This window comes from Macaca mulatta, chromosome 12 (genome assembly GCF_049350105.2).
Source record: "Macaca mulatta isolate MMU2019108-1 chromosome 12, T2T-MMU8v2.0, whole genome shotgun sequence".
Classification (NCBI taxonomy): Eukaryota; Metazoa; Chordata; class Mammalia; order Primates; family Cercopithecidae; genus Macaca; species Macaca mulatta.
The window spans coordinates 97,818,260-97,845,606 of record NC_133417.1 but is presented as its reverse complement, the minus strand read 5'-3'; the positions used below and the strand labels follow the sequence as shown (position 1 = coordinate 97,845,606).

Below are 27,347 nucleotides of genomic sequence, written 5' to 3'. Positions count from 1 at the left end.
TTCTATTTCAAAACCTTTAATATTTGTTATAATTGCTGTAATTAGCATCATATAAATTGAATAGAAAAACATAAATGCTTTACATATAAAGTAGTAATTTTAGACATGGGACTAAGTACAAAAGATTTCAAGGGGCCAAGCTTAAGACTCCTTATGTACGTAAAAATGGCCGCATACAATTAATGCTGGATTGTTCCCACAATTTTATTATTGTGTAATTACGAATTAAAACTCTGTTTTCTAAAAACAATCAAAAAGACAATTCTGATAAGATGAAGACATTGTAATGAAAAACAATCTATAATTGTATGTTAGATATATTTGTCGAATATATGACCTTCATAGTCTAAAATTTAGGCAAGTAATGTTTTTGAATTGATCTGCACAGCTAATTAACCAAATTCACATATTTAAAATTTGAAATTCTAGCAAAGATGTATATAAAAAACAATTAGACAATGTCCAACTGAATTTTAGAATTATCCGAAGTATTGCTAAGAATTTGTAGATTGGTCCTCATTTTAAATAATACTTGGAAGTATTCCATAATTGTTTATGCCCAAAAGGAAGCAGGAATCCTTTAGTCCAATTACACAGAAAATATGAAATCATAGGTAGGGCTTTTGATTTTTTGCTCTTGTGGGGTTTGTTCATCTATAAGTTAAAGGTTGTATCCATTAAGTGTAAATTTAATCAATATAACCGATATTTGCAACAAGGGCATTTCAGAATGCAAAGAGCACCTTTCTTGATTAACTGATCTTGAAGAATGCTTTACCCTTAGTTCTGCACGTGCCTACCCTTAGGAAAGCATGCTCTCTGCAAAGGTTGTATCTTTAAATTATAATTGCACACAACATAAATGAATGACCTGATCCCATTTATGTGAATTCCCCTCAGAAATCTCAGGGCTTGTCAAAAAGAAACATAATATTGGCAAAGGCACCTTTGTTTTCTCCAGATTTTTTTTTTTTTTTTTTGAGCAGATTGTTATGCTTGGCCAAAATAAAAGCAAACATACGGCATTGAGAAATGTATGAAAAGACAGTGCACTCTGAAATGCCTCATGATCTCTTTTCCCTCTGCTTGCCTGCTGCCACATTTTGCTGCCCTAGGAGTAGGCCTAGTGTCTTGTAAGTATGAAATGCGTTTATGGAGCTAGAGAATTTCATTTCGAAGACTGATAGATTTCGCACTTCCCAGTCCTTTTCCAAAGGGTCCGCTGTCCCTGGAGACTCCCAACCTGATGATGTCATAGTCTTCTTCCAGGAGCTGTTCTTAGTTCCACTTTGGCTGATTTCATGAAGTGTCAAATGCACCAAGCCTGCTGGGGTGAGAAATATTTTAGTCTCAACAGATTTGTGCAGCATTGGCATTTCTTCATTATTGTTTTACCATTAGGTTTTTATTAATGAGGCCTAGAGTGGCCCCGGGATTATTATGCAGGATTAGAAATGTAAAACTTGTTTTCTGGAGATAGTTGGTGTCCTAACACTCAGATTTTCCAGCCCTCAAGAATGTTATAATAAAATTACTTAATTCCTAGAAAAATGAGGCAAATAATTACATTTATTCTGTCTTATTGTTAGCCTATTCCAACCGACATTTTTTGAACAGGTCTGTTTTGGTTTGACCCAAAGCATTGGAACCCACTGTGAAAACTGGCAGGCCATAGGAGACCAAATGTCTGTTCAGTGTTCTGGGATCTGCCAGCCTTGGCCATTGATGCTCTCAAATAAAGAGAGAAGTAAGTGTTCTGCTGGGTTTTCTTACTGAGTGCCACTCAGTAAGACCTGAACTGCCCACCCTTAAACTATTTTAACTGAACTGGCTCTATATTTATTACAAGAGATGTGGTGGAAAAATAGTCTCTCCGGGACAAATATTTTGTTCATGATTTATGGAACTGGCTGACAAGTCACTGTTTATGTTTAGGAGTACTTATTTCGCATGCGAATCCTCAGTGAAGATTTATGAACAGTTGTTTCTACTTTGCTCTTTAAACAAAACATGTAAGGAAAACCCTCAATTTTATTTAATTCTTCAATCCAGTGCTCCATTTTAAGATGGGAATTGTCTGTAGGGTATAAGTGAATTACTATCTATCAGTCACATTTCATCACATTTCAAGTGATAATATAAAGCTAAAATTGGAAACAATGGCTATGATTTTCTAGTATTTTCTTAAGGACTTTGGTAAGTCAAAACAAGGAGTTCCTTCAATGCTTTAGTCTTTATCTGTAAAGACAGATCCTTAATATACAGTATATAAATATTCACACTCACTGCATGTAGAGAGATGAATCACAGGTGTGAATATTGTTTTGACTATTCTCCCACTGGGCACTGAGACAGACAGCAAGGGGTATTAGGAGCTACTCTGTGAACCAAGAGATTTGGCTTCTTCTCCTCCATTCTGTTTTTGTTGTTGTTGTTCCAGGTTTACTGGAAATATTACAGCAGAGCAGAAAGATTCAACTGGCTTCAACTGGTGTTTTGAAATTCATCCCAACTGTAGGCTGAGTGACCTGCAGTTTGGACAGACTGCCGAAGTCCAAAGGCTTCAACATTTTTTTCTTGGCATGAAAATCTACTTCAGTGATCTCTCCTTCTGCACCTTGATAGAGATAGCTGTCACTAGGTCTCTCTCAACCTGCTTCATCCAATGCAAGACGTAGCATGCTATCTTCTTATGAGGCTTCCTGCTGGGATCTCCTTGCACACTTGCTTGTTCTTGTTGAAGTCGTTCCCTCAGTGCTTGTACTACTTCTCAGTGATGACCTGGGCCACCTTCATGGTTTTGATGCAAATGCAGCCCCTGTTGGTGGGTCCTAAATAGAGAGGAGTATATTGTAAATCTTGACTAAGTGCCAAGGCATTTAAGTTCTCTGTCTTTAGTTTCCTCAGCTGTACTATTTAAACAATACTGTAAAAGAGCTTGAACTTTCCTCTGGAAGTTACAATGTTACTTGAATTTGTTTCTTTAAAAACTGGGAGGAAATGGTCGGACCCTGGTAGGAGCAGATCCTGAGAGTCTGTTACTTGCTGAAAGCAGTTTGTAAGCTAAAAAATGTGTATGTCTAAAGGATAGAAATATCACTTAATATCTCTACATATTTTCCATGGAATAATCAAGTCACTAGATATTAGTGTACTGTATAACACCATCTCAATTCATAATTACTAATTTTGAGATTCTATAGTGTAATCTTTTATTATATGCTAAGTACTATACATAAATATATAAGATAGGATCAAAGCAGTCAGTGGAGAATCTGCAATATTTATAAACCTGGTCATCCAAGGGTAGAAATAAGATTTGAACTGTTGCAGAGGTATCCCAAAAGAAAACAAAACAATGTTGAATCCTTGAAATTGAATGTAGATTTGTTCAACCTTATGGCAATCCAATACCTTATGAATATTCTTCTAATCTTTAGGACGATAAATAGCAAGCTTCATAAATTCTGCCTGAACCAAGGAGAAACAGAAACTCTAGCCACCCTACAAACGTATGATTTGGAAGAGAATGAATGAGGAAGCAGTTTCTGTATTAGGTATCTATTTCACAGCAGAGACATCTGATTTTTTGAGTTCAACAACAGTCACAAGGTCCACTTCCTAGTACACAGAGAGCACTGGTGCTGATGTCAGTGGCAGTGTAAGTCAAGTTCAAGGCTCCAAGCACAAGCATCTAGTGTCGGGTGACAGCAAGCAAATTTGTGCTGTTCTCCTTGCTGCCACTTTTACAGTGGTTTTGGACTTTGGTCTGCACTTACCCTGGTGCCCTCCTTCCTCTGTATGCTTAACTTTTATGAAAACTGTGTGATATCCTTTTAATAAATTTCTTTTCTGTTGAATCAGCCAGAATCATCTATGACTAACCTATATTTATACAATTGAGTACAGGCAGTTTGATTATTTTTCCCCAACATAAACTTCATGGAAACAAAAGCTTCTCTGGATCAGAGTACCTCAATTCAAATCCTGGTGCTGATAATCAATAGAGGTATGATTTAAGAGTGTCTTAATCTGTGCTTCAATTTTTTTTATATGAAAAGTGAAATAATAAATATTTATATGATTATATCAGGTAATACTGGTACAGTGTTTATTTAGCATAGTGCTTAGGATATACAAAGCACTCAATCAATATTTGTTGGCTGATACAATAAAATAGTAATATAACAATATATTATGTCAGTCACTAATGAAAATCCATATCTACATGTTTCTTTTTTTTTTTTTTTTTTTTTTTTTTTTTGAGACAGAGTCTCGCTCTGTCGCCCAGGCTGGAGTGCAGTGGCCGGATCTCAGCTCACTGCAAGCTCCGCCTCCCGGGTTTACGCCATTCTCCTGCCTCAGCCTCCCGAGTAGCTGGGACTACAGGCGCCCGCCACCTCGCCTGGCTAGTTTTTTGTATTTTTAGTAGAGACGGGGTTTCACCATGTTAGCCAGGATGGTCTCGATCTCCTGACCTTGTGATCCACCCATCTCGGCCTCCCAAAGTGCTGGGATTACAGGCTTGAGCCACCGCACCCGGCCCCATATCTACATGTTTCAATATTCTGGTTTTCATAATAGTAGCTGTTATTAAGAATACATATTTAAGTCAAACTGCATAGGACTATTTTGTCTTTATTTCTTCAAATTTTTAGAGTTATTTATAAGACTCTCATTTCTTCTGACAACTCTACTACATATGAAATGTCTTTCTCTTGGGATTTATCTGATTTCGGTATTAAAATAGAACACTAAAAACTTGTGACAGGTCAGGCATGCTGGTTCACACCTGTAATCCCAGCACTTTGGGAGGCCAAGGCCGGTGAATCACGAGGTCAAGAGATCGAGACCATCCTGGCCAACATGGTGAAACTCAATCTCTACTGAAAATACAAAAATTAGCTATGCATGGTGGCACATGCCTATAGTCCCATCTACTCAGGTGGCTGAGGCAGGAGAATCACTTGAACCTGGGAGGCGGAGGTTGCAGTGAGCCGAAATCATGCCACTGCACTTTAGCCTGGCAACAGAGTAAGAATCCCTCTCAAAAAAAAAAAAAAAAAAAAAAAAATTGTGACAAAGCCTGGCAATATTTGTGGCCCAGCAAGAATTTTTTAAAGATCAGAAAACCCTTGAATAAAACACACTTATAAATTTGTAGTCAAATTATTTACACATAGAAGTGAAATATCAAGTGTTATCACATCAGTGAATCTGAAAGCTTTGATATTTGTCTATTGATTTTGAAGAAAAACAAACAAAAAATAAACAGCAACCAAAACACATGTGTACATTTACACGCATACACAGTACTCAATTTCATTTGCCTCATTATGTAAACTTAAAAACATTTACACAGCTTTTATATTACATTTAATTTTAACTATATGAGAATTAAGAATCAAATGTAAAGCATTGTCTGTTTATTATGAAATTTAAGTATTTACTTCTCCACTTAAATGTAGACTGTCAGTGGAGGTATTAATCAGACTTTTAAAATATGTGGCTTTATTCAAAAATGATTTTTTATTCTTGAAATCTACTTATTAAATCTAAAAAATAAAATTGACATTTAACCTTTATTCATATAAAAGTGAACATATAACTTGTCACTACCAATATGTTTTGGTGCTTGATATAAACAGATACTGCTCTTAAAATCATCTTATTTAAAGTAACTCAGTTAAGAAATGTTAAAAAACCTCTTTTCTCTTTTTAGAATTGTGTGTGGAGCAAAAGACATTTAAATATGTAAATGTCAGTGAGTGATTAATATATTCCCTAAGCTATTGTAACTAGAGCATTTTACGCTATAATTAAAAGACTTGCTTAACTACTATAACTCAGATAATGAAATTCTAAGGCAATGGGAATTATAACATAGAAAATCAGTCTTGTTTTGATAGAAAGAACAAAAAATAGAGTCTCCAGCTTATTGCTCACGGCAAAAACATAAAAGTGTGAGCATTCAAGGGCACCTAGAAATTGATGGAATATTTCCCTTAAGTAATATTACCTTCTAGGTCACCCGCCTTTTGCTTTCTCTGCACTTCACCTTTTAGGTCATTCAGGTTTGTGATTGAATAATACTTTATAATTCTTGAGGAGTTTTCCTCATGTTAAGTTTCCTTTGTGCTAATATATTATATCCACTCTAATAAATGTGAATTATTTTGAAATTAAAGTAGGAAAATGTCAATAAATGGTATAGCCTGCTCCTTTTCTAAATAGACAAATCCTTGACTTTATGGACTATTAAAATCCTTTTAACCGTTTAAGTTTTATATTACAGTTTCTTACTCTATTTTTTTTTAATTTCTCATTATACATTCATTCTCTATTTTACCTTATACCTATTTATAACTGAATCAATTTCTACCATCAACTCAAACCTTGAGCCCTTCACTGGAAAAATCTCTATATTATGTATCATTCTACACTTAATGCAGTTACTGCCACATGGAAGGCACAAAGTAAAATTGGCAGAAGTGAATAGAGGAATGATTAGATGTTCATATACTCGTATTAAATAACCCAAAAGTTTATTTATGGGCAAAAATCTCAACATGATCTACTAAACTAGAAAATTCATACTATGTTTTGACACTTTCATAAACATGAAATAATTTATATTCCAATTTGGTATTCTTTATATTTTATCTAGGAAATCTTTCATCTCCATTTAAAACAATATGAAAATTATGTGTTTTGATCTTTGTAATGTGAAAATGGAACCTTTTTACTATTGAAGAAAAAGTTTTAATGATATATGAGCTGGATTACATTTTAAAATTAATCCTATATAGCAATATTTGCAGAAGATCCATACACTCCATCAAATTGCCATTTTATGGGTATAGTTAAGCAATTTTTTTCTGAGAAAAAATATTACTTTAATCAATATTTATAGTCCACAAAGGTCTTTCAGAATTGGAAAAATATAAATACATTACATAAGCCTTTTTGTACTTATATACACACACAAGTACATATACAATTCTTTATTAAACTGAATAAAACACCCACTTTTGTCAATATATGCATGGGTAGTGAAAGCAAACTGATAAAGAGATTAATCCCTTCCTAAGCAGTAAAATCAGTAGTGCCAGTTGCACTTTTTCATCAAACCAACTTGGAAAATTCCAAGACTATCATTGCTTGTTTCTTTGCATATGAAGCTGTTTTATTTGAAGGAAGTATGGCAGTTCACAATTTTTAGGTTAAAAGTAAAAGATTCTTACTGGAAAATGTAAAAGGTTCAGACTGATTGTAACCATCAAATATGAGGTTCTTCGTATTATCTATAACCATCAAATTTTTTTAATTTCTCCTATTTTTCATTCTATATGTCTTCTTTAATAATCATAATTGTAAGAAGAAAAGTCAACTATAGCTAGATGAGGCAGCAAAGGGTTTTTATGTGAATAATGTTAAGAATTTGAGAATTAATGACAAACTATAGGATCAAACTTTGAAAAGAGGTAAAAAATTAAAAGGAGGTCAGGAAATAAGTATCAGACAGTCTGGTTGGGACTCTGTCCCTACCACGGTAGAAACCTCACACTACGGTCCTGGTGCTGCTCTCACTGAAAAACACCAAATTTGTTATAAATGAGCCCTAACCCTTCTTCTTTGTGCCTCTAACTCCAGATTAAAGTTTTGTGTGGGAGCAACTGATTGGCTGAGCGGAAGTCACATGCCCAAAACTTTAGTCATCAGTGGGCAGAGAACTAAAAATTAGTCCAACTTATACTACCATGGTGAGAAACAGGACACTGCATCTCATAATAATACACGAAATTGGACAGTCCTGCAAAACGAGAGAAAGCAGACCCAGAACAGCCCAAATAAGCAATGTGAAATATTCATGCCATTCTTTCATATTGTCTTATCACTGCTTAAGATTTTGTAATTTTGTGATATATTAAGAAGTATATATATTTGGTCTTTGTCTCCATTTATGACACAAAGTGCCTAAAATCCTTGGAATCTCCAAAATAATAAGTGTTTTTCTGTGTGCTAATGAGATGACTAGTAGCTGAGGGTTCCAGGATAGCCTCAGGATGGTGACCGGTTGCCGGGAGAACCAATCTTGTGATTAGAAGGTTGGAAATTTTAGCCCCAACCCCTGACCTTCTGGGAGGGAAGAGGGACTATGGGAACCTATTCAGCAAAGGTCAGTGGTTTTAGTTAATATTGCCTAAGAATGAAGGCTCTATAAAAACCCAAAGGCACAGGGCTTCCGGGTTGGCAAACCTGTGGAGGTGCTGGGATAAGGCGTGGAAGCTCCACACCTCTCCTGGACACCTTGCCATGTGATTTTCTTCCATCTGACTCTTTCTGAGTTGTATCCTTTTGTAATAAACTGATAAGCTAGCAAGTAAGCTTTTATCCTGATTTCTGTGAGTTGTTTTATGAAATTATTCAACCCAAGGAGGAGGTCATGGGAACCTTTGATTTAGAGATAGTTGCTCAGAAGCACAGATGATACCCTGAAATTTCAGTTGGCATCTGAATTGCGTGTGCGTGGTCTGAGCCTATGGGATCTGTGTTAACTGTAAGCAGCCAATGTCATAATTGGTTGGTTGGAAAACCCACATATTTGGTGTCAAAATGTTGACAGCACATAGAACAGTTTTTGTTTGTTTGCTTTTCATTTTAGATTTAAATTACCACTGAATGATTGCTCAACATGTATCTTCATCTAAAAACTCATTCCTGGGCTTCATACTCTTATACACAAATGCTGATGAATATTTAAACTTATGTATTTCACATATGCCTCAAAAACTAAATACAATGCATATATATTGTTATTCACCCATTCCCCTCTGAAAAAAAAAATCTGTCCCTCGATTCTTTTCTCAACAAAAAGTACAATCATTCTCCTAATTGCCCAAATCAGGGAGCTGTTGAAATTACTGTACCTTTTCTTACCTCCCCACTACCTGCAACAAATCATTTACCAAAATTGGTTGTTTCTATGTCCCACCACCTCTCAATCAACAGCCTACCACCTTCTTCCTTCAGGGTTCAATATTTGCCAGATTGTGGCGAACATCTGTTTTCTCTGTCTATACTATTGCTCCTCTCCCATACTTTTCTTCTATGTCGTCTGTGTGGTTTCTCTAAAATGAAAATCAAATTATATGAAGTAACTTCTTCAAGGAAATCAAAAACTTTGTGTGATCACCAGTATGGTTTAAACGTTCCTTATCATGGTTACAACCTGTAATGCGTTTGACACATGTTTTGATCCTTGGTCTCATCTCTCAATATTTTCTTAGCATCATATAAACCAAGTTTATTAAATTACATTATATTCATATTTTAATAGAAAATATAAAATATATAGGAATAATTAATGGCTACATTAAATGTACTTAGTAATTGTAAGAAACATGCTATTTTTCTGAAATAAAGTGTAAGAAAAGTATGTGTCTTGTGGCTGACAGCTAGAATTCCATGAACACTTACATTTCCTGTCATTTCCATGCCTTGGCAGAAGCTACTCTGTCATCCTAGAAGGTATACTTCACCTCTGCTGTACCCTTCACTAACAAACATTTAGTTATCTTTCAACACTCTACTTAAAAGCTGTGTTTTGGCAAAGTTGACTGACCTACTATTCAGCACCTTCCTCAATACCTTAGGATGCTCTTAGCAGCAATATTTTGACTTCGTACCTGCCCTTGTCTCTACCCACCTAGTTAAGTAGCATGGTATGCTGAATAATGGCCCCCAAGGTTAATGTTCTAATCCTCAGAATCTACAAATTTTGCCTTTCATGGTAAAGGGGACATTGCAGATGTGCTTAAATTAAGGATCTTTGGTTTTGGAGATCATCCTGGTTATCTAGGTAGGCCCAATGTAGTCACAAGAGTCCATATGAGCAGAAGGCAAGAGGGTCAGGGTAAGAATAAGAGACGTGACAGTGAAAGAAAGACTGGAGGAGTAAAAGGAAGAGGCTATTTACCAATAAATGCAGATAGCTACTGAATATTGAAAAAGACAAGAAAACAGATTATTCTCTCAAGGCCTCTAGAAAGAGCCAGCCCCACAAAATTGTTAACTTTAGCCAGGTGAGAATGAATTTGGACTTCCATCCTTCCAGAATTGCAAGCGATAAATTTGTGTTGTCTTAAACCACTATTCTTGTGGTAATTTGTTACAGCAGCCAAACAAAAACAAAACAAAACAAAAAAAGGATAAAACACTAAAAGTAATTCTAATACACATACTTTTTAAATTATGTATTATATTTATCTCTGTCATCATCAGGTGTCTTAATGACAGAGATCATGTATTTATCTCTGTAACCATGCACTTAACAAGACAGCCAGCATAGAGCTGTGATTAAAATGTGTTGAAAGAATGAGTGAGTGGGTGAATGAATGAATAATGTTCAGATGTTTAAATTAATGCATTAATAAACAGAAATCCATAGACATGTTTTCTGGTTTCTAAGAGACTTTGGACTTTCTAAATAATTCCAACAAGGGCCAACGATTGTACATCAACTCTGCATATTTGATTTATAGTGAAAATATGCTGACCTACTTGAGTTTCCTGAAGTTGCTAATGCTTGAAATTCAAGACATGAATTAGGACTGTAATCATAGACTCTAGAGTGTTCATACTTTGATATGTCACCAATTGTGCTCTCTGAAAATAGAAGCAAAGTGTAGGGTACAGGATGTTTATTAGGACTCACTACATGTGAAGAGAGATGTCAGTATCAGACTAAGGAAGAAGTCAAACCAAGATGCAGGTCTGACAAAACATCAGAAAAGCTAGCAAGGAGTTATGCAGTATTGCCTGCGGAAGTGACACTCTTAAGGTCAAAATGGCAAAGGCCTTTGTACTCTGTCTCATTCATTCACCAGATGGAGCTGCCCTGACCCGTGTGTGACCTCTAATAGGTTGTCTGTGGTTGAGGCACACCCTGCAGGAGTTTCAAGCTGGTTTGTAAGTCCTTCCTTGAAGGACTGAGCAGCACATCTTTGTATCGATAATTAAACCCATGTACTGAAAGTTTTCTTCGTCCCAGGTCATTAAGAACAAATAGAATTCCAGACACATCTTCATTTTTCTTTTTCACCATGAATAAATGCTATGTTTAAACTGAAATACATAAATGCTTTATTTGTTTGGAAATATATTCAACTCAATATTTTATTTAAAAATAGAAAATTGGGTGTAATATCGAGAACTGGTGGATAGATTGGAGTACTTACTAGAATTACTGGAAATTATGACATTTAACTAAGCCTATGAAATTAAAGAAAGATATGTCTCTGATAGAATGAAAGGAAGATATGTCTTTAGACACATGGTAATATAACATGTTATAAAGCAAGCTTGTCATTTCCCATGCTTCCCACTTCAAAAGTAAACACATGTTACAGACTTCATGTAATTTTTCATAATACAAATAAACATGGGTACATGTGATTGTATAATCTTCAAACTATGTTCAGTAAATAAAAGCCTAGAAGTTTTAATTAATTTAGTAAAGAAAAAAATGAAATAAACATTATTAAGTGAAAAGGATAATTAAACAAAGTCATTTTGACATTTGATTATGACAAAATATAAACAAATTTATAGTAAGTAACTCATTGTAAACAAATAAAAGAGATGATGATTTTCCAAATAGTTGTTAAAATGTAAAAGTTTCAAATTACAAGAACATAAAGACCTGACTGCAAGTCTACTTAGGTAATAGTTGTTTAGATTGAGGGACTGAATACAGAAGTTTTAAAAAGTCAAAATAGAGAAAAAAAAAAAAAAAAGGAGCCAAGAAAGCATAGTTTAGATAGGTTTTGGAAACATATTACTGCTGTCAATTAAGCTATTACTTTAAAAGTGGCTATAATTATGTATATTTAAAACCTGTTAATTTTCGGTATAGTATACAAAATTTAACAATAACATATTTTCAAAAGGGCTATGAAAAACAGGAAAGATCTCATTGTTAAGCAGCAGTCATTTTCAGCTCAGTGTCTCACATAGTTTCTGTTACCTAGTAGCCATTAGTTATTAGTTATTTGGTGAGTTTATTCTACCCCTATCCCCAACATACTCTTCAGCTTAAATTATAATAATTTGGACACTGAAGAATCTTTGTAGTAGTGACTATTGTATAACAGATTGATTTTTTGGCTCCAAATGTTCACTCATACCCCTATGTAATATAGTACATTTGAAATGCTACCTTGACCCAATTTTGTTGTTTTGACTAGAGCCGGGTCAGTTCCCGCTTTCGAACAGCTAAGTATTTGCCTTACTGTATTTTCACACTTGAGCCCAGTAAGCACCTGCCTAAATCACCCTAGGGCCAGCTATCAGACAATTAGAGACAGCCTTTATGTCCTTGAGCCAATGAAATTATGCAAATTGGCCAATCCTACTCATTCTTGTGCTAGTCTCCGTTAGAGAGGAACATGCTGGCCACATACTGGTATCTCCTGGAAATAGAGTCTTTTATAGACCTTAAGTTTGTGACTCTTTATATCAAGCTGCCAATTATGTTTTGAGTCACAGAAGCAGAACCAGACAAGCTGGGCACAGCTACAAAGGACTTCTCGATGTAGAATGGAGTAAATCTCAGCCCTCTGGCATATTCCACTTGCAAGAGCGGATGGCCTCCAATGTCCTCAGTCGCTTGCCAGATGCCATGGTGTTGGAAGTTACCCCTTTTCCAAGCCCTTTGGATATCTGGGAGCCGCTTGTGATTAACTGAGTGAACAGCAGTGGGAGTTCGTAGAGTGTACAATAGTACTGGCACTATCATACATTATGGAGTACAGGGAAATATTGCTGCTTTCCAATTTTTACCCAGAATGTTCCAGATAAAGAATGAAACCCAAGGGTCTGGTCACTTGGTCAAACTAGGTAGTCATCTTTACACCTTAGATCTTAGATATCTTATGTCATCTTAACATCTTAGATACCATGGTCAGCAAATGGCTCTATCTCCACATTTTTGCAAGCTTTTGAACCATTGCCTGAGAGTTGTCCCCTTCAGAGTAAAGAACTTTGAAAATCTCTTGCTTCACCAGTATCCAAAATATAAATCAAGGTTACACATATTGCTGTTTATACTAAGGCCACAATACAGAGTCTTCCTGGGATGCTTCTTATTCCCTTTGAAGTGTCAGACATTACTAATGGTGACTAAGTCACACATTTCGCATCCCAGAATGCACAATAGCGGGCTCTTACAAAAGGCATTCAATGGAACTTTTCTCTCTGAGATAGGTCCCAAACAGCTAATTTAATTGGGAGACTTAATTGGACCTATCAAAGAACCCCTATATAAGTTACAAAATGACAAATGAATTCCTAAATGCATCTGTATTTTGCCCCAGAATTTAATTTTTTAATTCAAGGCCCAACATATGTAACACTAATTTTAAATATTGTTCCCAATTCCCTTTGCTATTTTGAAAGTTAGATACCTCTGGCTTCCGTGTGTACTCATGGCTCTCTGTAAAAACATACACTCCTAAACTCCTATGCCTTAAGGAAGAACTCGTAGCAGTTACTACCATCTGTACCTTTCTAAACATTAATGAAGATTATTACTTTCCCCAGAAAGGAAATTATCTCATATCAGTCCACCCATTGAATCCCTTGGAGAGTGAAACTCCCATTTCCCAGTGCCCTCTCCTACTTTTCCCACTTCAACTCACCATCATGACCTCCCACTCTGCATTTCTGAACATGACCACAACCACCTCTTCCCCCTTGGTTTCAAACAAATATCACTAACCTTTACATATGCTTTACTAACTATATACCTTCTACAAGATAACTACTGGAACTACCACCTTGACCCAAGGTATTATTATGGTAAAACCACATAATTGATACTTTTAAAACATTTTACAACTCCCCCAAGATATTGTTAGGGCCCCCAGAAATTCCAGCTCTGTTTTCTTAGTAATGCCTTAAAATGGAGACCTTGGTGATGGACTGGCCTACAAGGACTCTTCATTCTTCTACATGTTTTTCCCTTATTTACTCCCATAATAAAATGTTTTCTATGCTCTTTTGGACAATTTATACTCTACTTGGTGAAAGTCTTTACTCCTACTTGGCCATTGAAATACACCAAGTAATCAAGCTCAAAACTGATGTCAAGACTTTAAGGGGTAGATTGTAACAGTTTTTGCTGTTGTTTAACCACTGTCTGGAACCAGGTTAGAGGCCCTGGCTAGAGGGTAGTAACTTCTCCTTCTTGGCAGCTGATTAAGTCCACTCCCCAAGCCAACCACTGCCCTTATTGAGCTTTCAAACTCTTGGCCACTACGTAGACCCCTCAGTAGCCCCAGGGCCAGGTATCAGGCAAATAGACACACTCCCTAAGCCCTCCAGCCTGAGAAATTGTTCAAATTAGCCAATACAGAAGCATCCTGGGAAGGTAGCTGAATCCACTATACTTGTTATACATAAATTGCCCCGCCATAGCTTCAGCTTGCTGTTACCCTTTCTCTGGATGCAGCTCCCTAGGTGGCCCTGCCTGGAAAATTTGGAGTTGTAAGTAACAAGAATCTGTCTTTCATCTATTAGAGTGTTTTTATGATTTGTTGTTTTTATCAAAAGGATCTTTAAACCTTAAACAAACACCATATGCATGCACTTTAACTTCCTCCCACTAAAGTTGGAGTAAATGTTCCTGTCCCTTTACTTCACTGTTGTTCGATTTGATTTATTTTTAAACAAAAAATATTGCTGGAAGTGAAAGTGCACCAGTTTTTAGCCTAAACCTTCAAAGACATCTCATTCTTCCCTCTTGCTCTGTTATCGTTGTGAGAAAAGATACCCTGGGGTAGCTGCTATCCCTTCAGGAATAATGAACTTAGGTGAAGCCAAGCTTCCCTAACCAAGCTCAGGTAGACTCAGACCAGATAGTAGAGCCATCCAGTGGAATTGTGGAACCATTCCAAGAGTGGGATTTGAATGAGCTGTCCCAGTTGACCATGGGTGGATCAAAAGCAAATGTTTATTTTGTAGGCCAATGAAATTTTGTGCCTCTGAAATTTTGTGTTTTTGGCAATAGTTGACAGCTACAATATGCATACACGTTTGACTAACTCCTCTAATTATGTTTGAAAAAAAGGATGGCCTGCAACTTTTGAAATCTGCTTTAGTATCAGGCAGCTATAAAAGAACAACACACTAAAGAGATCTATCTTCTCTTTATTCTTTTCTGTAGATTGAAAATATTATGCAGAAGCAAGATGGGATGTCAGGAATGACAATAGATCATTTTCTTTCAACAGTGAATCTACATGCACAAATACCTGAAATAGTACTTCTAATTTGGTAAAGACTCCTCCTTAGTAGTGGTGACAGGTAGCCATGCCTGTTAGTTTATTGAAAACAAGCATGCAAGCTCTCCATTTCATATGAGTGAGGACACCACTCCTCACACTAATGAGTGAAAAGTAATTGGTCATTATCCATTAAGATTCAATTATTCTAAGGTGGAACATCAGAAGCACCTAGAATGGACAGGATTAGATAGTGGATATCACATAGGGATAATCACGTGTCTCTTATCATCGAGTTCCAGTGAAAGCCACGTCATTAATAAGCAGAGCCCCTTGGCAAGTGCCAGGGTAGAGTCATTTCCAGGTTTTGTTAGGAGCACCTCTTCAGAAGAAATCTGTTACTAGAGGTTGATATATTATCTTGTGTGAAAGTGGTATACTTAATTTCTGAATTAAAAAGTAAGGCCAGGCTGGGTGCAGTGGCTCATGCCTGTAATCCCAGCACTTGGAGGCTGAGGCAGGAGGATTGCTTCAGCTAAGGGGTTTAAGATCAGCCTGATCAATGTCATGAGAATTTGCCTCTTACTAAAAATCAAACACATAAAAAAAAATCAGCAGGGAGTGGTGGTGTGTGTCTGTGGTTCCATGTGCCAGCTACTCTGAGGCCAAGGCAGGAGGATCACTTGAACCCAGGAATTTGAGACTGCAGTGAGCTATGATCGTGCCACTGGACGCCATCCTGGGTGACAGCAAGACCCAGAGATCCTGTCTCAAAAGTAAATAAATAAAAATAAAAAATAAACGAGGACAGAGATTCGAAACTGGAGGCAATTCATGTGATCAATGAGTAAAACAATGCATTGCATTTCTCTTATTTGCTCAGTATGGTCATATGGTAAGTTTAGGGAAATAATCCATTGTTTATACTGTAAGGATAATTTTAAGATACATAAAATAAATTCTTTACACAACATTTATAAGGAAAACAATATTTAGGATTGAGACATCTCATTAATATCCTGAAAAAATACTTAAAAGTCTTGATACTGAAATTATTTTGAGGAATGAAAATATATCAAAGTGTCAGCAAATACAAAGACTGAATGAAACTATAAAACACTTGTTAGTTTTAAATTTATTCGACCTTGTACTTGTTCAAAGTACACAAGCAAAAATTTTGTGAATAGTTAAATGCTAAGTATTATGGGGAAACAAGGCAATGGAAGACCACTCTTCTCATGAGGAATTTATATTATAATAATTAAACAAGTCGACAATATAAGAATACTCCTAAGGCAAAAAAGTTTCATTCAATATTTATTATAATTGAAATATATCTTTACTGTATGGATAAAGTTCCTGTCATACAGAAAGTGTCAATGCTTTATTGAGGCTACACAGCTAAATGGAAGTAGAGTCCTAAGTAGAACCCAGGTCTCTGGACATGAAGTTCAGGGATAATTTTTTATTCATGGATCTGTACATGAAAGTAAATAGGGTGGTAATAATGTTTTATTAAGCATGGTAGAGATTCGAAAATGAGAAAAAAAATTTGGTTTCAGTATCCCCGAAGGTTCTCTGGAAGTTGTACAACCGAAGATAGGTCTTGAAGCATGGTTGAATATAGAGACAGAGGGCTTGGAGAGGTGAAATAGGCTAAGATAAACAAAAAATTAAATTTTGGGTTTGAATACCAGTGATTAGAGAGTTAGCATGACTCAAGTGTTAATATAAATAAAGTATGGAAACTAAGTTGCAAAGACTGTGCATTATAAAGAAAACAAACTTCACATAATAAATTACAAAGGTGGTTTTGGAAGAGAGAAGTGTATTAGTGTTCTACCCTGTAACTATAGTTTTGAAAAACAGTTTAACAATGTTATGCAAAAATAATAAAAAGCAAATAGATGAACAAGTGATTGCAGTTCTGATATGAGAACTGACATATTTATTGTTGGTTGGGGGAAAATAAAAGGGATATTTATATATGTGTGTGTATATAGATATATATATGTGATATGATAGACTCACTGAATTTCATACTTAAGAACATTTACTTCAACTAACTAAACATTGCCAACAATACAGATCTAATATTTGGTTTTCTGGTCCATGTTTGAAAACTCCAAGATCACTACATTAATATTTTCTTCCAGTAGTCAACTCAGTTTTTGAATATTTCTGGCTCTTGATAAAAGTTTTCCTTATTTGGGCCTAAAATTGTAGTTCAGTGCTTAGAGTGCTTTATAATTTTCTTTTTCAACCGTATACTTATATTTTCTTCAACCATACATTTTATACTAATAATATTGAGCCTCTAAATGAATAATCCTATATTCCTGTGTTTTGAAAGTAGAGTGTCCATATACAAACATAAGACTTCAGGTATAACATATTCAGTCTATAGTAGAACAGAATTATCCTCCTCAGTATTCTAAACACTCAGTTTCCATTTGTATAACATACATTTTTTTCTTGGACAAAATATCATATTATCTTAAACTGAATATGAGATCTCAGGTTCAATTCTTTTTCACAATGCTATTGTTAAAAAATCCTTTATTTACATGAGAAATTGGTATTTTGTAACCAAGTACAAAACTTACTCTTGTTAAATGCACATTTGCTATTTAAATATCTGCAAACTGCTTGTTCATTTTTAAATTTGAATTTTGTTATAAAATGTAAAAATTACTGTTTTATAGCATCTACAAAGTTAATAGGCATACTGTCTAAATTTTTGTCAAAATACTGAAAAATATTGAGTAGGAGAAGAGTAAAAGAATCACACTGAATTGAAAGTAATAAATGACCAATTGGATTAAAGTCTGGCTATTGCTAAGAAACAAGGAAATAATAAGCATGTAGCTTAATAAATGGGAGGAAAGAAGACCAAAAGTTCCTAGACAATAAGGAGAAAAAAAAAGCAAAATAATCACTTTTATTTAATTATTATACTTAAAATCAGTGCTACCGTTCCAAGTCTTTGCCACATACATTCACAAGTAAATATGTTCCATACGCCACACTGTAGAGTTCATAGTTTTTCTCTCTTCACTTAGGAGTTTTTCAGGGGTAGAGGACGTGAACCATATATTGTTGATAACTCTATAGTTCCCAGCAAAAGACTGAATATATAACATTATCGTTGTAATCACATTTTGATTAACTTAACAAAACATGGCCGGGCGCGGTGGCTCAAGCCTGTAATCCCAGCACTTTGGGAGGCCGAGACGGGCGGATCATGAGGTCAGGAGATCGAGACCATCCTGGATAACCCAGTGAAACCCCGTCTCTACTAAAAAAATACAAAAAAAAATTAGCCGGGCGAGGTGGCGGGCGCCTGTAGTCCCAGCTACGCGGGAGGCTGAGGCAGGAGAATGGCGTGAACCCGGGAGGCGGAGCTTGCAGTGAGCTGAGATCCGGCCACTGCACTCCAGCCTGGGCGACAGAGCCAGACTCCGTCTCAGAAAAAAAAAAAAAAAAAAAAAAAAAACTTAACAAAACATCTCTTTAAGCTTCATGGTCAAAATGATGTTCATGTCAATTAAGGCCTTTTTAAATTTTGGGAAAATATTTCTGCATTCATTTTAAAAAGTAGATGTATAAAGAACATAATGACATTAAACATGAAAACATATTTAGGCTGGTTTCAAACAGAATTCCATACAGAACATGAAACACAATGAATCTATTAAATGAGCCAGAATATCAAGTCACAGCTTCCTAAGTTATTAGAAGCTGTGTGGCTCCTCTCTCAGCTGGAAGTGACTAACTCTAGGTGTCAGAGCATCCTGCTGACAGCTTAGCTCTTATATGACAGTCGTGATTAAACATTATCCATAAATTTTTTTCATTTCATCAAATTGAATCATAATTTTCAAGGCAAATAAAAGATTCATTTTTCACAAATATTCATAGAGCTGTCCTCAAATGATACTGTGAGATTCGACTTCTTCCAAACCCAACTTACAGAGAATGAATTTTAAAATCTCAATATAATGTGTCAAAAGTGAAAATTAACTCCATATTCATCTTCTACGTAATGATAGGGGAAATTTTCCGTGGCTGTCCTCTTGTCAGATTTTCTATTTCAGATATGCATATAATAAAATACAAGTGTTTTTAAAAATGTGATATCCTTTAAGAATGTAATTCTTTCTATGTCTGAGGTGAAGTAAAGGTAACAAAGGAGCCTCATAGCTTCCCACGTCACGTCAGAAGATATTGACTTCCGGCTTTTTCTTTGTTTTGTTTTGTTTTTTCCCAATGAAATAAGGTAATAGGAATCATGAAAACCTTAAACTATAAATCGACAGGATTCGATATAAAAGCTATGTATGTAAAAAAACTGAGAATTTCTAGTCTTTTTTGGCTGATAAATTATTTGAATTTTCCTTTGAAACTTCCTGAGGAACAAGTTTAAGGAGGCAAAGTTATCTTGTTAGTTCTTGTCAATTCTACTTCTGAAAGATCAGAGTAGTATTGAGAGAGGCCACCTCTGAGCCAGAGGCGAGAATTTTGATGCATTTATTTTGTATTACAACTTTTTCACTGAGCACCTGTTATATAACATACAGGGCATTGGGTGTTACCTGGTGACAGGGAATGAGAAAAACATTGTTTATTTGCTAATTAATGCAACAAAGATTGGTCAAAGCAGGCTGTTTTACAGGTGCTGGGGATAATGCTTTAAACAAATCAGACAACCTCTTATGTGTTTCATATTTTAGTGGAGGAGGAAAAGACTGAAAAAAAGCATTATATTATAATGTATAATGTTGCATAGTGAATAGTACTATGAACAAAATTGAAACAGGGAAAGGAGATAGAGTTAATTTGTTCTTTCTTTTACCAAACATTTATTGAATGTATACAGCACTATATGCCAGGTCCTTTTAGGCAAGAAAGACCTATCAGTTAATAAAAAATTGAAAAAGTAACCCTCATAGAGCTTACATTATATTTTAAAGGGAAAAGCAATAAATATTTTAAGCAAGCAAATGATATATAATCATAGAAGGTAAAATGTGCAACAGGAAGTTCCTCATGTGCAACATCAAAGAAGGAAAGAAATTGGTCTGATTAACAGAAGAGACAGCCCAAAATGTTGGGGCAAGCTTGCAGTGGACCACTACCACATTTCAGCCCCAGTCAGCGTTGGCCTTAGAGACAGCAACAAAGGGAACTTCTCCTGGTGAACAGAGCTTTGAGCAGTCAACTCAGTCATTCATTTTGCATGAAATGAGAGATGACGAAAGGTACAGATAATATATTGATTCCTGGGTTGTGGCAGTGGCATGACTCAATGGTCAGCGTCCTCAAATGAAAGACTAATAAGTCAGGGCTAAAGAACTCTGGGAAGGAAGTATATGGAAGATCCTACAGGAGTGGGCACAACACATGCACATATATGTAACTAATATTAATTTCTTCCAGAGAGAACCCATTTCCAGGGAGCATCTCTTCAACAAGGTAGACAGGATGACTATTGCAATGCTTGCACAATGAGCACATGAACAGGGTGGTCATAGCAGAAGGATTAAGGCTATGCATGAGGGTGATAACATGTATTCATCTTCACTAAGGCTGATCTATTGCTACCATTGCTGAATGTGCAGCCTGAGAGCAATGTATATCATTGCAGAGTCACTACTTTTCGGGAGTTTAAGCAGCCACTTGGTGACAGATCAATGAAATAAGACCCCTTCCACCAGAAATGGGATAATGATTGTCCTTTTCAGAAAAAAAATGCACAATCTGGACATGAGTTTGCCTTTTTTGCACAGTTCTTCAATCAACATCATCATTTAAAGGCTTAAAAAATGCCTGACATCTCAACAGAGCATTTCATGTGGCATTGCTTTAAAACAAGGAGCCTACTTTATTACAAAAGAGGTATGATGACGAATAGATAATCACAGGACTCGTGGGGCTTACTACTTGTATTCTATCATACTGATAGAATAAAGACTCAGTTAAGGAGCCAGCTCAGAGAAAAAAATACCAGGGTGTTGTCTTCTAGTGTACACTATATGTACTGAAGCATAGGTCTGGGAGGCAAAGAGTGGAAGTGGGATCCCCTGCTTGCCATTATTCCCAGTTATTTTTAGCATATTCCCATGCTCAAAATATGGTGCTTTCCATCCCGCCTTAGACTTTGCTAGTTTAGAGATGTTATTTTCCAAGTGGAGAAGAAATGTATGAAGTACCTTGAACTCCTAATCCTGGTGCAGCTGGAATGTACTAGTGGGAGTCATCGATCTTGATAATCATGAGAAGATATAGTTGCTACTACACAGTGAGGGCAAAAAGAAATATGTCTGGAACCCAGTAGACTCACTGGGATATGTCTTGGTGCTTTTTATCCAGTGATAATCAAAAATGTTAATTGCATAGAACACATGTCCAGAAGCTCAAAGTAACTTAAGAATAATAACCCCTAAATCCAAGGTCTGGATCACCTCATTCAGTAAGAACCAAAATTATAGCTGAAGGTGGCCAGCTGTAACTTCATTGGATAACATCATATAAAGTTGTCTGTTTGCTGTTTGTTTAAGGACGTAGCAGTTCACAATAATACTTAAAGATTGAATTTTTATGCTTCTTCTCAGGGAAGAATTGAAGGTAAGGATTGAATATCGTAGTACAGTGTGAGCAGATCTGACCTGCACAATGAATGGATTGTACCAAATTCAGATTATGCATGACCCATCTCTGCACACTTGCTTTGCTTTCTAAATGGGGTGGCACTCAATGGCTGGTAATATTCCCATCCTGTGCCCACTCTCATTTCAACAGACTGAAAACCTTGCTGGATATGCCCTATGGGTGCCTTACTTCAGCCTACATTGGAAGTCCTTCCTTTTCTTTCCCTGGGTTCCTGATTGTTGCTGAAGTATAAGATACTACAGGAATTAATGCTCTCTGGGATGAACACTGAACGCACGAGACAAACTAGATATTTTTTTTTTTCTCTCTGCTTCCCCCAAGGTAAATACTCAGAGAAGCAACCCCTTGGAAGATGGCTCACTAGACAGAGAAATTGTTTGTCTCAAAGTTCTGACCTGTTTCATATGCCACTCCTTATATTTGTTTTGCCTCCTTCCCCTACTAACTTCTCATCCTCTTCCCAACCTCAAGAATTTCTTGGGTTGCACAATCAATAACATAGTTACAATAAAAATTTTGCCTAGGGTTTGTATTTTAGGGCAACTGTCCCCAACCTTTTTGGCACAAGGAACCGCTTTTGTGGAAAACGATTCTTCCGTGGGCAGGGTAGGGGGATGGTTTCAGGATGAAACTGTTCCACCTCAGAGCATCAGGCATTAGATTCTCATAAGGAACTAAGGAACCTGTAACTTAGATCTCTCACATGCACAGTTCACAGTAGGGGTCACACTCACAAAAATCTAATGTCACCGCTGATCTGACAGGAGGTGGAACTCAGGTGGTAATTCTTGCTCCTGCTGTTCACCTCCTGCTGTGTAGCCTGTTTCCTAATATGCCACAGACCAGAACCTCTCCGTGGCCTGGGGGGTTTGGGAACCCTTGTTTTAGGGAACACTAAGACAACAGATTAAAAAAGAAAACAGTTGCCCATATTCAGTATCACCTATGGGGACCCTGTGATATTACTATGAGAAAATTAAAAGACACAAATGTACTGAAAAAAAAACAAAAACAAAAAATAAAAAACAATATCTGTTTCCAAAGTTTTAAGCAGATTGTGCCTGAAACCCCTGATTTAACATATATATCTTCAGAAAATTCATTCTATACCATTCTGTGCAACATGACTTTTCAAATAAAAATCATTGTTCTAAATTAAATAGACTCATTTTTACTTCAAAGTTTTCTTGTTCATGTGTGAAAATTGAAGATACTGCTGTTAATGTGCTGGTTCTGCTGGCAAAAAAAAAAAAAAAAAAAATTTCTCAACCAGTTAAGTAATTTCAGTTTATTACTTACAGGCTTTATTAATTGTGTGTATCAATAAATTTTAACAAATAAAACTCATGGAAGTTTATTCTGTAAAAGGTGAAACATTTAATGTGATTGTGAATGCTATTGAAAATTCAGTTTAAAAGTTTAACACAAAATTATTTCTTTTTGTGTTAATAATCCAAATGAAAATTTTGGTATAGCATTCACTGTGGTAATAAAACTATAATAACTAAATTACTAGGCTATGCCGGGCGCGGTGGCTCACACCTGTAATTTCAGCACGGTGAGAGACCAAGGCAGGGGGATCACGAGGCCAGGAGTTTGAGACTAATCCTGGGCACCATGGTGAAACCCTGTCTCTACTAAAAATACTAAAAATTAGCTGGGCGTGGTGGCAGGCACGTGTAATCCCAGCTACTTGGGAGGCTGAGGCAGGAGAATCGTTTGGACCTGGGAGGTGGAGGTTGCAGTGAGCCGAGATCACATTGCACTCCAGGCTAGAAGACAGGGCAAGACTCCATCTCGAAAAGGAAGGAAGGAAGGGAAGAAGGAAGGAAGGAAGGAGGGAAGGAAGGAAGGAAGGAAAGAAATCTTAATTGGTTGTGCTATACATGTAACTCAAAATTGCATCCTAAACACACAGTTGTGAAAATGTACAAATATTTTATTTTATATATTATTCTGTATATTTTGCTCACAGTCAAAGTTGTAACACCAAATAAGTTTTATGACAAGGCTGATGTGACATCTCTCAAAACAAAACAAAATGGCCAACTAGAATGTGGGAACACAGTCTTTCTGTCTTTGTTCTCCATCATTTTAAAGTATATGGTACTTAGAAGAACTAACTTTAAGTAGCCTAAGTGTAATCTACTGATACTGCATTTTTAGCAGCCTAAGTGTAGTGCACTTACTGCATTTTTAATAGTCTTATAATTTTTATTGCAGTTCTCAAAATTAATTATATGTATTTATTCAAAACATGTAATGAATGTAGCTTCACAAAACTTATCTTTAAAAATTATAAATGTAAATTAAAATCAAAACTTGAAAACAGAAAAATATTAAAACTTTCTACAAACACATAGAAAAATTGAACAAATAAAATGAGGGTACAAAGAAGTGTAATATTCAATTCTGAAATTTTGCAAAGTAGGCTTTGGAATATCTCAGTCTGTGGGAAGAATTCTTTGAAGTGGCTCCAATTTTACTTGGATAAACTTATATTCTGCACCAGAATGAAATCAAACTGAAATTGACTATGATTTGATAGTGTCAAGGTTTACAAAAGTAGTCTATAGAATTTTAAATAACAAAATAGAAGACAAGTTTTGACTTCTAAAATATTTGTCAAAAATTATAATTGGAGGCAAAAGTATAGCATCTGCAAAAATATATGAGCTGAAATATTTATATATTTCAAATTGAAGAAAATAGACTTGATAACATTATTTATTTAGCAGAAATATCTCCAAGCTTACAAGCTACTTTATTCTCTAGAAGAAAATTATTTTCTCAATTAAAAACTTTAGGATTCACAGAGATTGAGATGAGGGTTTCAGTATTTTCAAATTTATTAACCAAAAATGTTCGTGGAAGATAATTTTTAGGCAAATTAAAAATAAATAGACAACATTAAAATATTTTGAACAAATACCACTGGCATTATATTATAGTTGGATACTATAAAATTAATTAAAGAATCAAAAATATATTAAATAAATTACTACTTACACTATTGTAAATCTTCCAATGATAAATATAGGGAACTTTTTGGTGTTTCATATACATATGCTGTTTTTAGTTTTAGAAAATTGCATTTTAGAAAATAACTTTTGAATAGTACTGTTTCATAGATTTAACACTATCATAACACCAATTGTTTTTTGTCAATAGTGCCTATGTCAAAATTATATACTTAATTATTTTAGCTTTCCCTGTCATTCACAAAAGTATTTTAGGGGGCATCAAATAATATGGTCATCATAATGCTACTGCAGAAAACAAACCAATAAACATGTAAAGTACACAAATAAATGTTTGATATAAATATCAAGTGGTGAGGAAAAGGAAAAGAAAGTTTTGATCACGACTACTCTGGATCAGGTGGTCACTGAAGCTATTTTGGACAAGGAAACCTTTTAGCACATATATAGAAGTGATGATGGAATTGTGAATATCTATTGGAAGAGTAATCTAGACAAAGGCAAACTATGAAAAAAAGAAATACCTCAGCCAAAACCCAGTCTTAGAGTAGTGAAAAGGCTAAAGAGATTGAAGGAGAGCCAGCAAGGCCTAGCAGCTGGAAATTACATGAAATTTTAGGGAGAGCCTGGACCAGATCATAGAAAGTCTTTGGAGATTTTCAATATATTTTTTTTCTTACTTTCTATGTGTGACAGAGAACAGTGGAAGTTTTGTGGGGCGGAGTGACATCATCTGGTTTATGTTTAAAAACATTCTTCTAGTTGCTATGCTAAGAATAGATTGTAAGGATTGGAGCTAAAGAGGAAGGAATAAGTATACAAAGAGCAGTAGAAAAAATATTAATAATTAAGAGGGAAAAGGAACTTAGCTGATGACTATGAAGAACTGTGCTGGACATCTAAAAAAATTATCTACTATTGCTAATGGATGTGTGTATATATTAGTTGATTTGCTTCAACAGTATACTATAATTGAAAGTTTCAATTGCTTATAAGTTATTCAAGCATATATGAAGATAACATACAATTTTAAGTATATTTTAACTACAGCTAAAAATAGTACAATCTGAAACTTTCACAATTACTCTTTGGAGGATTAGTGTTCAGTACTGAAATTAATGAAATGATATTATCTCAATATGCATATTCAAATATGAATAAGTAGTTAAGCTCAACAATAGCATAAGCAAAAGATTGTGATAATAAGCTCCATTATCTGAATTAACAAATGGCTCACCTCACTTGATAAGGTCACGTTGAGTACCAGTGCATCTCGTAATACAATTTTATCATTCAGTTCTATGAATCTGCTGAACTATTCCTGTATATTTTAACAAGAAATAAAAATCACAAAGAGATAAAGGTAAGTTGCCTGTGGGAGCCTGAAAAAAAAAAATCAACCAGAATAACAAATTCTTCTTGGTTTAGAATATTCCCAAATTGTATGCTTTTTGCATTTTTTCAATGATTCACCATGCCGGTATTTAAATAGTAAACAAGGCATTTAAATATTTCTTTGATAAAAATCCCTGTTTTAATCTCTAGTTAAGGTTCCTCAAATTTCTTGTCTCATACGTCTAGTGATTAACAAAATTATACACATAGTGTCATACACAGAAGATCTATGAGGATCTCACTTACTGAATATTCACATGTGGTTATTGTATTACTCTCTACCTCTGTGAGTTCCCTAAAAGGGAAATTGTGTGCCCTGAAAATAAATTTATGTGTGATTTTGTCAAATCATCCTTGGAGATAGAACCTGGAAGCAAACCATATTACAACGCCAAATGTGTTTCTCAAGAGGCCAAATAAATTAAATCTTCTTCAGGGAAGCCATATAAAGGCTGGATTACAACATCTATCCTCTGCATTCAGACTGAAAGCACCAAGGTTATACAAAACTGAGTGGCCCTATCAAATCATTTCATTATTCCCCGCTAATTACACTAAAACCTTTATCCTTTGCAAAGCATTTTTATTTTGTCTTCTAAATGTTAGCAGTTTAAAAATAACCATGATTTAAGCCATTATTACTATATTCTCAGCTATTATATACATAACGAAATCTCTTACCCCAATTAGAGGAAGTTACAGACACAGGTTATGGCATAGAGCAAAAAGGTGGCTGCCTAATTGAAAAAAGATGCTGTCCAGGGACCTATAAATAGCTCTTTAAAAACCTCCACCTTTGCTATCATTTTCATTCAATTTATGACTTTTAAAACTGCGGTTCCAAAACTGGGTGCCAAAGTGCCTTGGGGCACTACCATGAATTAACAGGAGCACTGAGGGATATTTTAAAATTTCTAGGAAAACAGAGTGACATCTATTGGGCACCATGCAAGTTACAACTACTAACATGGGAGCTTACTATTTAATACATGAAGCTGTTAGCTTTGTGCTTGGT

General features: G+C 35.5%; 1 long non-coding RNA gene across 1 annotated transcript; it reads right to left on the bottom strand.

Annotated features, from left to right (window-relative positions):
- LOC106992681 (uncharacterized) lies at positions 1-27,197 on the bottom strand. Its single transcript, XR_013402332.1, has 4 exons — positions 27,014-27,197; positions 26,175-26,258; positions 23,634-23,752; positions 1-1,327 (listed from the first exon to the last, which is right to left on the bottom strand). It is a non-coding gene; the product is annotated as an uncharacterized LOC106992681 (long non-coding RNA).
- Between the last annotated feature and the right edge of the window lie 150 nt (positions 27,198-27,347).